Consider the following 13,586-nt stretch of genomic DNA (forward strand, 5'->3'; position numbering starts at 1 on the left):
CCCCTCGACCTGGGGTGAGGGGGGTGCTTCCCCGACACCCTAGTTGGAGGGGTATTGCGCCTCCGGGAGGGAGTCCTTTCGACCCAGGGTGTGTTGGGAGCTCCCCCCATCACCCCAATTGTAGTGGTCTCGACCCTCGAGGAGGTAGTCCCCTCGTCCCGGGTGCATAGGGAACTCCGCCCAACACCCCAGTTGGAGGGCTCACGCCCTTCAAGGTGTGGGTCCCTTCGATCCAGGGTTCAGTGGGTACTCCCCTCGACACTCCATTGGAGGGGTTCGGTCCTGGGAGGGGGAGTCCCCACCACCCCTGGGTGTGTTGAGATCTCCCCCGACACCCTGGTTAAAGGGTTCTTGATAATCGAGGGGAGTGTCCCTCAACCTGGTATGTGATTTGAGCTCCCCCCCAACCCTGGTTTCAGGGGTCTCTCCCCTCATTGGGGAAGTTCGCTTTACCCGGGTGTGGTGTTATACGAGCTCCCCCCAATACCCCATTTGGAGGAATCTCGCCCATAGAAGGGGAAGTCCCCTCGAATGGGGAGTGGTAGGAGCTCCCCCCAAAACCCCGGTTGGAGGGTCTGTGCCTTGGGGGGGGAACCCCTAGATCTGGGATGCTTTGGGAGCTCCTCCCAACATCCCGGTTTGAGGGGTCTCGCTTCTCAATGGGATGAGTTCCCTCTACCCAGGGTGAGTTTCATCTCCCCCCAACAACCCATTTGGAGGGGTCTCGCCCCTCGAGGGGAGAGTCCCCTTGACACGAGATGCGTTTTCAGCTCCCCCAACACCCCAGGTGGAGGGGTTTCGCCCCTTCGGGGAAAGTCCCCTCGACCCAGGGTGTGTTGGGAGCTCCCACTGGTACCATGGTTGGAGGGCTCTCCCAGCTCAGGGAGGAGTCCCTTCGACCCAGGGTGTGGTAGGAGCTCTCCCCGACAACCCGGGTTGGAGGGCTGTTGTGCCTTGCGGGGGATCCCCTTAGATCCGTGGTGCGGTGGGAGCTCCCCCTGATACCCAGGTATGTGGTGTCTCGCCACTCTGGCTTGGAGTCCCTCCACCCGGGGTGCCTTGGGAGCTCCCCCTGTCACCCCGCTTGGAGGGGTCTTGCCCCTCGGGTGCGGAGTCCCCTCAAGGCAGGATGCGGTGGGTGCTCGCCCCAACACCCTGGTTGGAGGGGTCTTGACCATCGATAGGGGAATCCCCTCGACCCGGTGTTCATTGGGAGCTCCCCATGACACCCTGGTTGAAGGGCTCTCGCCTCTCAATGGTGGGTCGTCTCGACCCGGGATGCGCGGGGGGCGGGTATTTACCCTGACACCCCAGTTGGAAGGGTCTCGCCCTTCTTCAGGGGAGTCCCCTCGACTGGGGGTGTGTTGGGATCTCCCCCAACACCCCAGTTAAAGGTGTCTTGCTAGTTGAGGGGGATGTCCCCTCCACCCGGGGTGCAATGGGAGCTCCCCTCTGACACCTCGGTTGGAGGGGTCTCGCCACTCTGGCTTGGAGTCCCTTCTACCCAGGGTGCCTTGGGAGCTCCCTCCTTCACCCCACTTGAAAGAGTCTCTTCCCTTGAGGGGAAAGTCCCCTCCACTCGAGGTGCATTGGGAGCTCCCCCCACACCCCAGTTGAAGTGTTTTCGTCCCTCGGGGGTGGAGTCCCCTCGACCCGGGATCCATTGGGAGCTGCCCCGACACCCTGGTTGGAGGGGTCTCTCCCCTCATGGGGGAAGTTCCCTCTACCTGGGGTGTGGTGATATACGATCTCCCCGGCACCCCTCTTGTAAGGGTCTACCCTGTAGAGGGGGCTGTCCCCTTGACCTGGGGTGCGGTGGGAACTCCCACCAAAACCCTGGTTGGAAGGCGCTCATACCTCAGCGGGGGAGCCCCTTAGAACTGGGGTGCATAGGGACCTCCTCCTGACACCCAGGTAGGAGGGGTCTCACCCCAACACCACATTCGGAAGGGTCTAGCACCTTAAGGGGGGACTCCCCTCGACCCAGGTGCGTTGGGAGTTCCCCACTACACCCCGGGTAGAGGGGTCTCACCCCTTGGAGGGGGAGTCCCCTCCACCCAGGGTGCATTTGCAGCTACCCCAGACACCCAGATTGGAGGGGTCTCCCCTTTGGGTGGGGGAGTCCCCTAGAACTGGGGAGCTCCCCCCACAGCTCCTGCCACAGTCCGGCTGTAGCAAAATAACTGGGGGGTGACGAGCAACTTGTGTAGATTGATACAGCAGGAGTGGGAGCCGTTTATTGTAGGACAGGAGTGGTATATATACATTCCACACAGCTTATCTTAATTAACATAAACTAGATACAGCAGTCAACCAATAAGGAATCTCCACACTTAATGACTTGCTGGCATTACTTCACAAACCACTCCCTCTGGCAAAATGCCAGGTGCCATCTTGACTTGTTTACAGACCTTAACAAGCTCCCACCCGCACTGTGGTTTGAGGGCTCTCCCCCTGCAGGGGGAGAGGAGTCCCTACGACCCAGGGTGAGTTTGCAGCTACCCCTGATACCCCGATTGCAGGGGTCTTGCCCCTCAGGGGGTAGTCCCCCCTACTGGGGAAGTGTTGGGAGCTCCCACCAGCACCCTGGTTGGAGAGGTCTCTCCCCTCTGGGGGGAGTCCCCTCGACCTGTCCTGCGTTGGGATCTCCCATGACACCCTGTTAAACGGGTCTCGCCCTTCAAGGGGGGAGTCCCCTCAACTCAGGGTGCATTGGGAACTCTCCAACAGGGTTGGAGGGGTCTTGCCCCTCAAGGCGGGAGTCCCCTTAACCCAGGGTGCTTGGGGAGCTCCCTTCGACACCCCGGTTGGAGGGCTCTTGTGCCTTGTTGGGGAGCCCCCTAGACTTAGTGTGCAATGGAACCTCCTTCCGACACCCCAGGTGAAGTGGTCTCACCCCTCATGTGAGAAGTTCCCTCGACACGGGGTGCATTGCAGCTCTCCCTGACACCTAGGTAGGAGGGTTCTTGCTCCTTGGGGGGAAGTCTCCTCAACCCGGGCGGGGTGCATTGGATCTCCCCCGACACCCCGGTTGGTCTCTTGCCAATCGAGAGGGGTGTCCCCTCAACCTGGGATGGATGGGAACTCCCCCCGACACCCCGGTTGGAGGGGTCTCTCCCCTCATGGGGGGTGTCCGCTCTACCCAGGTGCAGTGGTATACGAGCTCCCCTGATACCCTGTTTGGAAGTGTCTTGCCCCTAGAATGGGGAGTCCCGTAGACCCGGGTGTGTTGGGAGTTCCTCCTGACACCCCACTTGGAGGGGTCTTGCCCCTTCTGGGGGAGTCCTCTCGACCTGGGATGCGTTGGGAGCTCCCACTGGCATGGTGGTTGGAGGGGTCCTATGCCTTGGGGGGATCCCCCTAGACCCTTGGTGTGCTGGAGCTTCCTCTGACACCCCGTTGGAGGAGTGTCACCCCTCGGGGGGTGAGTCCCCTCAACCCTGAGTGTGTTGAGCACTCCCCCCGACATCCTGGTTGAAAGGGTGTCACCCCTGGGCAGGAGTCCCCTCGACCTGGGGTGCATTGGGAGCTCCCCCCACACCCTGGTTAAAGGGGTCTTGCCCCTGAAAGGGGGAGTCCTATCGACCCCAGAGTGTGTTGGGAACTCCCCCAGACATCCCAGTTGGAGGGGTGTCGGGGGTCGGGGGGAGACCCTCGACCCCCGTCACCCCAGTTGGAGCAGTCTCCTCCCTGGATGGGGGAGTCGCCTCGTCGTGGTGTGCGTTGGGAGGTCCCCCAGACACCCCAGTTGGAGGGTTCTCGCCCCTCAGGGGGGGTCCCCTCCACCCGGGGTGAGTTGGGAACTCCCCCGTCACCCCAGTTGTAGCGGTAGTGACCCTCAATGGGGAAGTCCCCTCCATCCGGTGTGCATTGGGAGCTCCCCCCGACTCCCCAGTTGGAGTGCTCTCACTCCTCAACGGGTGGGTCCCCTCGCCCCGGGTGTCAGGGGTACTCCCCCAGACATCCCGGTTGAAGTGATCTCGCCCCTTGGAGGGGGAGTCCCCTAGACCAGGAGTGTGTTTTGATGTCCCCTGACACCCCGGTTAAAAATGTCTCGGCACTCAAGGGGAGTGTTCCCTCGACCCGGGGTGTGAAGGGAGCTCCCCCTGACACCCTGGTTGGAGGGACCTCTCCCCTTGTGGGGGGAGTCCCCTATACCTGGGTGCATTGGTATACGAGCTGCCCCTGAAACCCCGTTTGGAGTGGCCTCTCCCCCTAGAAGGGGGAGTGCCCTCGACCTGGAGTGAGGTTGGAGCTCCCCCTAAACCCCAGTTGGAGGGCTCTCGTACCTCGATGGGGAAGCCCCCTAGACCTGGGGTGCATTGGGACCTCTTCCCGACACCCCTTAGGAGGGGTCTTGCTCCTCGAGGGAGGAGTCCCCTCCATGTGGGATGCGTTGGGAGTTCCCACGGACACCCCAGGTGGAGGGATCTTGCCCCTCGGACAGAAGGTCCCCTCGACCCGCAGTGCATTTGGAGCTCCCTCTACACCCGGGTTGAAGGGGTGTTGCCCCTAGGAGGGGGAGTCCCCCCAACCCGGTTTGAATTAGGAGCTCGCCCCGACACCCTGATTGGAGGGGTCTCGCCCTTCGGGAGGGAGTCCCCTTGACATGGGGTGCATTGTGAGATCCCCCTGACACCCGGGTTGGAAGGGTCTCGCCTCTCTGGGGGGCAGGAATATTCTTGACCCGGGGTACATTGGGGTCTCCCTCTACACCCCAGTTAAAGTGGTCTCGCACCTTGGGGCAGTCTCCTCGACCCGGGGTGTGTTGAGAGCTCCCGCGGACACCCTGTTTGGAGGGGTCTCGCCCCTTTTGGGGGAGTCCTCTCCACCGGGGTGCATTGGGATCTCCCCCAACACCACGGTTAAAGGGGTCTCGCACCTTGAGGGGGGAGTTTCATCCACCCGGGGTGCGTTAGGAACTCCCCCAGACACCCCGGTTGGAGGGGTCTCACTCCTCAAGGGGGAGTCTCCTCAACCTAGGATGCATTGGGAGCTCCCCCATCACCCCAGTTGTAGTGGTCTTGACCCTTGATGGGGGAGTCCCCTCAACCAGTTGTGCCATGGGAACTCCTTCCGACACCCTGGTTAGTGGGCTCTTGCCCCTCAACGGGTGGGTCCCCTCAACCAGGGTGCATGGGTACTCCCCCCGACACCCCGGGTGGAGGGGTCTTGCCCCTCAGAGTGGGAGTTCCCTCAACCAGGGGTGCATTGGGATCTCCCCTGACACCCAGGTTAAAGGTGTCTCACCACTTGAGGGGAGTGTCTCCTTGACCCGGGGTGTGATGGGAGCTCCCCCGACACCCTGGTTGGAGGATCTCTCCCCTTGTGGTGGGAATTTCTCTACCCGGGTACATTGGTATACGAGCTCCCCCCGACACCCCATTTGGAGAGGTCTTGCCCCTAGAGGGGGGAGCCCCTCGTCCTTGGGTACGGTTGGAGCGCCCCTGAAACCCTGTTGGAGGGCCCTCACCCCTGGGGGGAGTCCCCTCTCTCTACTTGTAGGACTCTCCCTCCTTGAGGGAGGAGTCCACTCGACATGGGGTGCCCTGGGAGCTCCCCCCAACACCCGGTTGGATGGCTTTCCACCCTAGAGTGAGGAGTCCCTTTAACCTGGGGTGCTGCGGAGCTCCCTCCAACATCCTGGATGGAGGGATCTCACACTTTGAGGGGGGAGTCCCTTCAACCCAGGATGCTTTGGGAAAGACCCCTGCAAACAGGGTGTCCAGTGGGAGGTCCCATGGCACCCTGGGTCGAGGGGACTCGCCCCTTGAGGAGGAGACCCCTGCAACCGGGGTGTTGGTGGGAGCTTCCACCGAACTTCTGGTCAAGGGGATTTGCCCCTTGAGGGGGAGATTCCTGCAACTGGGGCATCGGGGGATCTCCCACAGACCCCGGGTGGAGGGGACTTTCACCTAGAGTGGAGAGACCCCTCCAACCGGGGTGTCGGGAGGAGCTCCCGCACCCCTGGTCAAGGGGCCTCTCCCCGGCCCCTTGAGGGGAGAGACCCCTCCTTCCCTGGTATCAGGGGAGTTTGCACTGCTCCCTGGGTCGAGGGGACTCCCCCTTCAATGGGTAGACCCCTCCAAAGGGGGTGTTGGGGGGAGCACTCACCACACCCCAGGTGGAGGAGACTCTCCCCTCTAGGGGGTAAACCTCTCCAACTGGGGTGTCGGGGTGAGCTCCCACCACACCGCAGGTCAAAGGGATCCCCACTCGAGCGGGGAGAACCTCCACCTGGGTGTCAGGGGGACCTTCCTCCCCACCCCGGGTCAAGGGGACTCCCCTTTTGAGGGAGCAGACCGCTCCAACCAGGGAGTCGGAGGGAGCTCCCTCTGCACCCAGGGTTGGGAGGATTCACCCCTCTATGTGGGAGACCCTTCCACCTGGGATATCGGGGGAGTTCCCACAGCACCCAACGTCGACTGGATTCACCCTTCGAGGGGGGAGACAGCTGCAATCGTGGTGTCGTAGGGAGCTCCCACCACACTTCATGTCGTGAGGACTTGTCCCTCCAGGGGAAAGACCCCTGCAACCGGGGTGTGGGGGGAGCTCCCACCGCACCATGTGTCAAGGAGATTCACCCTTCCAGGTGGGAGGCCCCACCAGCCGGGCTGTCGGGGGGGAGATCCCTATGCACCACGGGTTGAGGGGACCGCCCCTCGAGAAGGGAGACCTCTACAACAAGGACGACTGGGGGAGCTCCCACCGCACCCTGGGTCATGGGGACTCCACCCTCCAGGGAGGAGACACCTCCAACTTGTGTATCTAGGAGAGCTCCCTCCACACCAGGGTTGAGGGGACTCCCCCTTTGAGGGGCAAGAACCCTCAAATTTGGATTTTGGGGGGAGCTCCCACCGCACCCAGGTCAAGGGGACTTCCCCATCGACGGGGGAGACCCTTCCCACCTCACACCGGATCGAGGGGACTCCCTCCTCAGGAGAGTGACCCCTTCACCCCTTCAGGTGTCGGGGGAAGCTCCCACAGCATCCCGGGTTGAAGGTACTCCCCCCTCTTGGAGGGATACCCCTCCATCCGGGGTTTTGGGGGGAGCTCCCACTGCATCCCGGATCGAGGGGATTCCACCTTTGGAGGAGGAGACCCCTCCACCCCTGGTGTCTTGGGGAGCTTCCACCGCACCTAGGTAGAGGGGACTCGCTCCTTAAGTGGGTAGACCCCTCTTTCCAGGTTGTCAGGGGGATATCCCTCTGCTCCCTGGGGCAAGGTGACTCCCCCCTCCAAAGGGTAGACCCCTCCTACTGGGTACTGGGGGAGCTCACACAACACCCTGGGTACATGAGATTCCCACCTCAAGCGGGGAGATCTATTCAACCCGGGTGTCGGGGAAACCTCCCACTGCACCCCAGGTGGAGGGGACTCGCCCCTTGAGGCGGGAGACTCCTGCAACCTGGGTGTTGAGGGTAGATCCCACCGCACCCCGGGTCGAGGGAACTCACTCCTGGAGGGAGGAGACCCCTGCAACCAGGGTGTCAGGGGAAGCCCCCACAGCACCCCGTGTAGAGGGGTTTCACCCCTCAAGGGGGGAGGCCCCTGCAACCGGGGTGTCAGGGGGAGCTCCCACTGCACCCAATATTGAGGGCATTCACCCCTTGAGGGGTGAGACCCCTCCAACCAGGTGTTGGGGGGAGCTCCCACCGCACTCTGATTCGAGGGGACTACCCTTTTGAGGAGGGCGATATCTCCCACAGGGGTGTCAGGGGGAGCTCCCACTGCTCCCCTGGTTGAGGGGACTCCCTCTCGAGTGGGGGAGACATCTCCAACAGGGGTGTTAGGGGGAGCTCGCACCGCTCCCCAGGTCGAGAGGACTCACCCCTCGATGGGGGAGACCCGTACAACCGGGTTGTCGGGGGTATCTCCCAACGCTCGCCAGGTTGAGGGGACTCGCCCATTGAGGGAGGAGGCCCCTGCAACTGCTGTGGTGAGGGGACTTCCCACCGCATCCTGGTCGAAGTGACTCGCCCCTCAAAGGGGGAGACCCCTCCAACCGGGGTGTTGAAAGGAGCTCCCACTGCTCCCGGCTCGAGGGGATTCTCTACTCGAGTGGGATGACCCCTCCAACTGGGGTGTCGGTGGGAGGTCCCACAACACCCCGTGTTGAGGAGACTCTCCCCTCGAGGTGGGAGACCTCTCCAACCAGGGTGTTGGTGGGGGGAGCTCCCAATGCACCACAGGTTGCCGGCCTTCCCCCTCGAGGTGGCAGTCATCTCCAATAGGGGCGTATGGGGGAGCTCACTCTGCACACAGGATCAAGGGGACTCTCCTGTATACGGGTGAGACCCCTCCAACAGGAGTGTTGGGGAGAGCTCCCACAGCATCCCAGGTCAAAATGACTTGCCCCTTGAGGGGGGAGACCCCTTCACCCAGGTTGTTGGGGGGAGCTCCCAAAGCATCCCGGGTCGAGGGGACTCACCTCTTGAGGGGGAGACCCCTAAAACTGGGGTGTCAGGGGGACCTCCTACTGCATGCTGGGTAGAGGGGACTCGCCCCATTATCGGGGAGAACCCTCCAACTGGGGTGTCGGGGGAAGCTACCACCGCCCCTCTAGGAGGGAGACCCTTGCTACAGGGGTGTCGGTAGGAGCTTCCACCACAGCCCAGATTGAGGGGACTCACCCCTTGAGGGAGAGAACCCTTCACCGGGGTGTTACAGGGAGGTCACAGTGCACCCCGTGTTGAGGGGACTCACCCCTAGAGGCGGGAGACTCCTGCAACTGGGGTGTCGAGGGGAGCTTCCACCACACCTCGGGTCGAGGAGACTCAACCCTCGAGGTGGGAGGCCCCTGCAACCAGATTTTTTGGGGGAGCTTTCATCACATCAAAGGTGGAGGGGACTCACCCCTGAAGTGGAGAGATGCCTCCAACCAGAGTGTCGGAAGGAGTTCTCATCACTCCCTGGGTCGAGGGGACTCCCCACTTGAGGGGGAAAACTCCTCCAACCAGGGTGTCAGGGGAGCTCTCTCCGCACCCCAGGTCGAGAGGACTCACCCCTCGAATGGGGGAGACCCATTCAACCAGGGTGTCGGGGGGAGTACCCACCGCACCCCTGGTCGAGGGGACTTGCCCCTTGAGGGGGGAGTCCCCTGCAACCAGGGTGTCCCTGAACTCCCATCGCACCCAGATTCGAGGGGTCTTGCCCCTTAAGGGGAATATCTCCTGCAACCAGGGTGTTGGCTGGGAGCTCCCACAGAACCCCTGGTCGAGGGGATTCACCCCTCAAAGGGGAGATCCCTGCAACTGGGGTGTTGGGTGGAGCTCCCACCACATCCTGGTTCAAGGAGACTCTCCTCTCGAGGGGGGAGACCCCTCCAACTGTGGTGTTGGGGTGAGCTCCCACTGCACTGAAGGTCTAAGGGACTCCCCACTCAAGGGGGGAGACCCCTCCAACCGGGGTGTTGGGAGGAGCTCCCTCCGCACCCACCGTCGAGGGGACTTGCCCCTCTACGGGGGAGATCCCTCCAACTGGGTTGTCGGGGGGAGTTCCCACTGCACCCAAGGTCGAGCAGATTCACCCCTCGAGAGGGGAGACCCCTGCAACCGGTTGTTGGTGGGAGTTCCCACCTCACCCCAGGTCGAGGGCACTTCCCCATCGAGCGGGGAGACCCTTCCAACAGGGTTGTCGGGGCGAGCTCCCACTGCACCCTGTGTCGAGGGGACTAGCTCCTCTATGGGGGAGACAGCTGCAATTTTGGTGTCATAGGGAGCTCCCACAGCACCTCGTGTCAAGGGGACTCGTTCCTCAAGGGAGGAGACCCCTGCAACCGGGGTGTTGGGGGGAGCTCCCACCACACCCCAAGTTGAGGGGACTCGCTCTTCGAGGGGTAGACCCCTGAAACTGCTGTGTCAGGGGGAGCTCTCACCATACCCGGAGTGGAGGGGACTCACCCCTCAAAGGGGAAGAACCCTGCTATCGGGGTGTTGCGGGGAGCTCCCACTGCAGCCGTGGTCAAGGGAACTCGCCCCTTGCGAGGGGAGACCCCTGAAAACTGGGGTGTTGGTGGGAGTTCCCAATGAACCCCGAGTCGAGGTGACTCGTACCTTGGCGGGGAGACCCCTGAAACTGGGGTGTCAGGGGGAGCTCCCTCCACACCTGTAGTCAAGGGGACTCACCCTTATAGGGGGGAGACCCCTGAAACCAGGGTGTCAGTGGGAGCTCCCACAGCACCCCGGGTTGAGGAGACTTGCCCCTCTAGAGGGAAGTCGCCTGCAACCTGGGTGCGGTGGGAGCTCCCACCGCAAACAGGGTCGATAGCAGTCCCCCTCGAGGGCAGAGACTCCTCCAACCAAGGTGTTGGGGGGAGCTCCCCCCACACCCAGGATTGGGGGGACTCTGCCCTGAGTGGTGAGAGCCCCTCCAACCAGGGTGTCGGGTGGAGCTCCCATTGCACCCTGGGTCGAGGTGACTCCCCCCTTGAGGGGGAGATACCACCAACTAGGGTGTTGGGGGGAGCTTCCACCACACCCCTGTTCAAGGGTACTCCCCCTTCAACCGGGGAGAGACCCCCTCGAGGGGAGAGACCCTTCCAACCGGGGTGCTGGGGAGAGCTCCCACTGCACCCTAGGTTGAGGCATCTCCCCTCTCGAGGGGAGAGACCCCTCCAAACAGGTGCTTTGGGAGCTCCCCCCGACACCCATAGAGGGGCAAGTTCCCTCGACTCTGGTTGTGGAGAAGCTCCCCCGACAACCACAGAGGGGCAAGTCCCCTCGACCCTGGGTGTGGAGGGAGCTCCCCCTGACACTCCGTTTGGAGGGGTCTCCCGCCTCGAGGGGGAGTTCCCTCGACCCTGGGTGCATTTGGAGCTCCCCTTGACACACCGGGTGGAGGGATCTTTCCTCTGGAGTGGGGAATCCCATAACCCGTGGTGCGGTAGGAGCTCCCCCAAACACCACGGTTGGAGGGGTTTTCCCCCTCGAGAGGGGAGTCTCCCCGACCTGTGGTGCAGTGGTAGCTCCCCGCGACACGCTGGTTGCAGATGTCTCCCCGCTGGAGGGGCAAGTCCAGTTGACCAGGGTGCGATGGGAGTTCTCCCCAACTCCCCGGTTGGAAAGTTCTACCCCCTCGAGGAGGGAGTCACCTCGATCCAGGGAGTGGTGGGAGCTCCCCCTGACACCTGGGTGGAAGAGTCTCCCCCCTTGAGGGTCTAGTCCCCTCGACCTGAGGTGTGGTGGGAGCCACCCCCGACACCCGGGGTGGAGGGGTCTCCCCCTATGAGGGGGGAGTCCCCTCGACCCAGGGTGCAGTGGGAGCTTCCCCTGACACCCCGGTTGCAAGGGTCTTCCCCCTTGAGGGGTAAATCCCCTCGACCTGGGTACAGTGTGAGCTCTCCCCGAGACCCCAGTTGCAGGGGTCTCCCCCCTTGAGGGGTGAGTCCCCTCGACCACCGGTGGGGAGAAAACTCCCCCCAAAATCACAGTTTCAGGGGTCTTCCCCCTCGAGGGGTGAGTCCCTTCAACCCCGGATGCGGTGGGAGCTCCCCCCACACCCCGGTGGCAGGGGGTTATTCCCCTCGAGAGGCAAGTCCCCTCGATTCAGGGTGTGGTGGGAGTTCCCCAGACACCATGGTTGCAGGAATCTACCCCTCAAGGGGTGAGTCCCCTCGACCCGGTGTCTGGTGGGAGCTCCCCTGACACCCCGGTTGGAGGGATCTTCACCCTCGAGAAAGGATTGCCCTCAATCTGGGGTGCGGTGGGAGCCCCCCCAACACCCTGGTTGTAGGGGTCTCCACCCTCAAAGGGGGAATCCCCTGGGCCCAGAGTTCTGGTGGGAGCTCCCCCCGACACCCCGGTTGCAAGGGTCTCCTTCTTTGAGGGGTGAGTCACCTCGACCCAGGGTGCGGTGGGAGCTCCCCCTGACATTCCAGTTGCAGGGGTCTCCCCCCTCCAGGGGCGAATCCTTTGGACCTTGAGTGCGGTGGAAGCTCCAACCAACACCCCCATTGGAAGGGTCTCCCCCCTCGAGGGGTGAGTCCAATCTACCCCCGACACCCTGGTTTCAGGGTTCTCCCACTTCGAAGGGTGAGTCTCCTCAATCTGGGGTACGGTGGGAGCTCCAGGTGACACCCCAGTTGCAGGGTTCTCCCCCTTCGAGGGGCGAGTCCCCTTGAGCCGGGGTGCAGTGGTAGATCTTTCCACACCCTGGTTGCAGGGGTCTCGCCCTCGAGGGGCGAGTCCACTTGACAAGGGGTGCGTTGGGATCTTTCCCCAACACCCTGGTTGAAGGGGTCTCCCCCCTCGAGGGGCGAGTCCCCAAGACTCGGGGTGTGATGGGAGCTCTCTGCCACACCCAGGTTGCAAGGTTCTCCCCTCTCGAGGAGCGAGTACCCTCTAACTGGGTGCAGTGGGAACTCTCCTCAATACCCTGGTGGTGGGGGTCTCCCCCCTCGAGGGGCAAGTCCCCTCGACCTGGGGTGCAATGAGAGCTCCCCCTGACACAGCGGTTGCAAGGGGTCTCCCCCCTCGAGGAGCGATTCCCCTCCACTCGGGGTGCAGTGGGAGCTCCCCCGGACACCTTGGGTGCAGGAGTAACCCCCCATAGAGGGACGAGTCCCCTCAACACCAGGTGTTGTGGGAGCTCCCTACCACACCATGATTGCAGCTGTCTCCACAATAGAGGAGCTAGTTCTCTCAACCCAGCATGCAGTGGGAGCTCACCCCTATATTCCGATTGGAGGGGTCTGCTTCCTCGAGGGTCAAATCCCCTCGACCTGTGATGCGGTGGGAGCTCGCCCCGACACCCCCTTTGGAAGGGTCCCCCGCAGAGGGGGAAGTCCTCTTGACGCCGGGTGTGGTAGGAGTTCCCTCCGACACCCAGGTTGCATGGGTCTCCCCTCTCTAGAGGTGAATTCGGTCGACCTTGGGTGCGGTGGGAACTCCCTCCTACAACCTGGTAGATGGGTGAGTCCCCTCAACTGTTGGTGTGGAGGGAGCTCCTTCTGACACCGGGGTTGGAGGAGTCTCTGAACTCCAGGGGCGCGTCCCCTCCACCGGTGGTGCGATGGGAGGGTTCTCCCCCCTAATGGGGCAAGTCCCCCAACCCAGAATGTGGTGGGAGCTCCCCCTGACACCCCAGTTGGAGGGGTCGCCCGCTCAAGGGGGGAATCCTCTTGACCCGGGATGCTTTGGGAGCTCCCGCCGACACCCGACCTGGGGTGCAGTGGGAGCTCTCCCTGACACCCCTGTTGGAGGGGTCTCACCCGTAGAGGGGCGAGTCTCCTCGATCCTGTGTGCGCAGGGAACTCCCCCAGACACCCCTATTGGAGATGTCTGCCCCCTCAAGGGGGGAGGCCCTTGACCTGGGGTGTGGTGGGAGCTCCCTCTGACACCCTGGGGTGCAGAGATCTCCCCCCTCGAGGGGTGAGTCCCCTCAATCTGGGGTGGGTTGGGAGCTCCCCACAACACTCCACTCCAGTTGCAGGGTTCTCTCTTCTCTAGTGGTGAGACCCTTCAACCCACGGTGCATTGGTAGCTCCCCCCAACACCCTGGTTGCAGAGGTCTCCCACCTTAAGGGGCAAGTCTCCTTGAAAAGGGGTGAGGTGGGAGCTCCGCCACACACCCGGGTTGCAGGGGTC

The sequence above is a fragment of the Callospermophilus lateralis genome, chromosome 12 (assembly GCF_048772815.1).
Source record: "Callospermophilus lateralis isolate mCalLat2 chromosome 12, mCalLat2.hap1, whole genome shotgun sequence".
NCBI lineage: Eukaryota > Metazoa > Chordata > Mammalia > Rodentia > Sciuridae > Callospermophilus > Callospermophilus lateralis.